We start from the raw sequence: 3,552 nt of genomic DNA, 5'->3' as shown, positions 1-3,552 counted from the left end.
TGGGGGTCGGTATATACTGTATCTGGGGGTCTGCATGCACTGTATCTGGGGGTCGGTATACACTGTATCTGGGGGTCGGTATACACTGTATCTGGGGGTCTGTATATACTGTATTTGAGGGTCTGTATATACTGTATCTGGGGTCGGTATACATTGTATCTGGGGGTCTGTATATACTGTATCTGGGGGTCGGTATACACTGTATCTGGGGGTCTGTATATACTGTATCTGGGGTCGGTATACACTGTATCTGGGGGTCGGTATATACTGTATCTGGGGGTCTGTATATACTGTATCTGGGGGTCGGTATACACTGTATCTGGGGGTCGGTATATACTGTATCTGGGGGTCTGCATGCACTGTATCTGGGGGTCGGTATATACTGTATCTGGGGGTCTGCATGCACTGTATCTGGGGGTCGGTATACACTGTATCTGGGGGTCTGTATATACTGTATTTGGGGGTCTGTATACACTGTATCTGGGGTCGGTATACACTGTATCTGGGGGTCGGTATATACTGTATCTGGGGGTCTGCATGCACTGTATCTGGGGGTCGGTATATACTGTATCTGGGGGTCTGCATGCACTGTATCTGGGGGTCTGCATACACTGTATCTGGGGGTCTGTATATACTGTATCTGGGGGTCTGTATACACTGTATCTGGGGTCGGTATATACTGTATCTGGGGGTCGGTATATACTGTATCTGGGGGTCTGCATGCACTGTATCTGGGGGTCTGTATATACTGTATCTGGGGGTCTGTATACACTGTATCTGGGGTCGGTATACACTGTATCTGGGGGTCGGTATACACCGTATCTGGGGTCGGTATACACTGTATCTGGGGGTCGGTATATACTGTATCTGGGGGTCTGCATGCACTGTATCTGGGGGTCGGTATATACTGTATTTGGGGGTCTGTATACACTGTATCTGGTGTCGGTATATACTGTATCTGGGGGTCGGTATATACTGTATCTGGGGGTCTGTATACACTGTATCTGGGGTCTGTATACACTGTATCTGGGGGTCGGTATACACTGTATCTGGGGGTCGGTATACACTGTATCTGGGGGTCTGTATATACTGTATCTGGGGGTCTGCATGCACTGTATCTGGGGGTCGGTATATACTGTATCTGGGGGTCGGTATATACTGTATCTGGGGGTCTGCATGCACTGTATCTGGGGGTCGGTATATACTGTATCTGGGGGTCTGCATACACTGTATCTGAGGTCGGTATACACTGTATCTGAGGTCGGTATACACTGTATCTGGGGGTCGGTATACACTGTATCTGGGGGTCGGTATACACTGTATCTGGGGGTCTGTATATACTGTATTTGGGGGTCTGTATACACTGTATCTGGGGTCGGTATACACTGTATCTGGGGGTCTGTATATACTGTATCTGGGGGTCTGCATGCACTGTATCTGGGGGTCGGTATATACTGTATCTGGGGGTCGGTATATACTGTATCTGGGGGTCTGCATGCACTGTATCTGGGGTCGGTATATACTGTATCTGGGGGACGGTATACACTGTATCTGGGGTCGGTATACATTGTATCTGGGGGTCTGTATATACTGTATCTGGGGGTCGGTATACACTGTATCTGGGGGTCTGTATACACTGTATCTGGGGGTCTGTATATACTGTATCTGGGGGTCGGTATACACTGTATCTGGGGGTCGGTATATACTGTATCTGGGGGTCGGTATATACTGTATCTGGGGGTCTGCATGCACTGTATCTGGGGTCGGTATATACTGTATCTGGGGGTCGGTATATACTGTATCTGGGGGTCTGCATGCACTGTATCTGGGGGTCGGTATACACTGTATCTGGGGGTCGGTATACACTGTATCTGGGGGTCTGTATATACTGTATTTGAGGGTCTGTATATACTGTATCTGGGGTCGGTATACATTGTATCTGGGGGTCTGTATATACTGTATCTGGGGGTCGGTATACACTGTATCTGGGGGTCTGTATACACTGTATCTGGGGGTCTGTATATACTGTATCTGGTGTCGGTATACACTGTATCTGGGGGTCGGTATATACTGTATCTGGGGGTCTGTATATACTGTATCTGGGGGTCGGTATATACTGTATCTGGGGGTCGGTATCTACTGTATCTGGGGGTCTGCATGCACTGTATCTGGGGGTCGGTATATACTGTATCTGGGGGTCTGCATGCACTGTATCTGGGGGTCGGTATACACTGTATCTGGGGGTCTGTATATACTGTATTTGGGGGTCTGTATACACTGTATCTGGGGTCGGTATACACTGTATCTGGGGGTCGGTATATACTGTATCTGGGGGTCTGCATGCACTGTATCTGGGGGTCGGTATATACTGTATCTGGGGGTCTGCATGCACTGTATCTGGGGGTCTGCATACACTGTATCTGGGGGTCTGTATATACTGTATCTGGGGGTCTGTATACACTGTATCTGGGGTCGGTATATACTGTATCTGGGGGTCGGTATATACTGTATCTGGGGGTCTGCATGCACTGTATCTGGGGGTCTGTATATACTGTATCTGGGGGTCTGTATACACTGTATCTGGGGTCGGTATACACTGTATCTGGGGGTCGGTATACACCGTATCTGGGGTCTGCATGCACTGTATCTGGGGGTCGGTATATACTGTATCTGGGGGTCTGCATGCACTGTATCTGGGAGTCGGTATATACTGTATCTGGGGGTCGGTATATACTGTATCTGGGGGTCTGTATACACTGTATCTGGGGGTCTGTATACACTGTATCTGGGGGACGGTATACACTGTATCTGGGGGTCGGTATACAGCCGGTATACACTGTATCTGGGGGTCGGTATATACTGTATCTGGGGGTCTGCATGCACTGTATCTGGGGGTCTGTATACACTGTATCTGGGGGTCGGTATACACTGTATCTGGGGGTCGGTATACAGCCGGTATACACTGTATCTGGGGGTCGGTATACACTGTATCTGGGGTCGGTATACACTGTATCTGGGGGTCGGTATACACTGTATCTGGGGGTCTGTATACACTGTATCTGGGGTCTGTATACACTGTATCTGGGGGTCGGTATACACTGTATTTGGGGGTCGGTATACACTGTATCTGGGGGTCTGTATATACTGTATCTGGTGTCGGTATACACTGTATCTGGGGGTCGGTATATACTGTATCTGGGGGTCTGTATATACTGTATCTGGGGGTCGGTATACACTGTATCTGGGGTCGGTATATACTGTATCTGGGGGTCGGTATACACTGTATCTGGGGGTCTGTATACACTGTATCTGGGGTCTGTATACACTGTATCTGGGGGTCGGTATACACTGTATTTGGGGGTCGGTATACACTGTATCTGGGGGTCTGTATATACTGTATCTGGTGTCGGTATACACTGTATCTGGGGGTCGGTATATACTGTATCTGGGGGTCTGTATATACTGTATCTGGGGGTCGGTATATACTGTATCTGGGGGTCTGTATACACTGTATCTGGGGGTCGGTATACACTGTATCTGGGGGTCTGTATA

Source organism: Ranitomeya imitator, chromosome 4 (genome assembly GCF_032444005.1).
Source record: "Ranitomeya imitator isolate aRanImi1 chromosome 4, aRanImi1.pri, whole genome shotgun sequence".
NCBI lineage: Eukaryota > Metazoa > Chordata > Amphibia > Anura > Dendrobatidae > Ranitomeya > Ranitomeya imitator.
Note: the sequence above shows the minus strand (reverse complement) of the source record.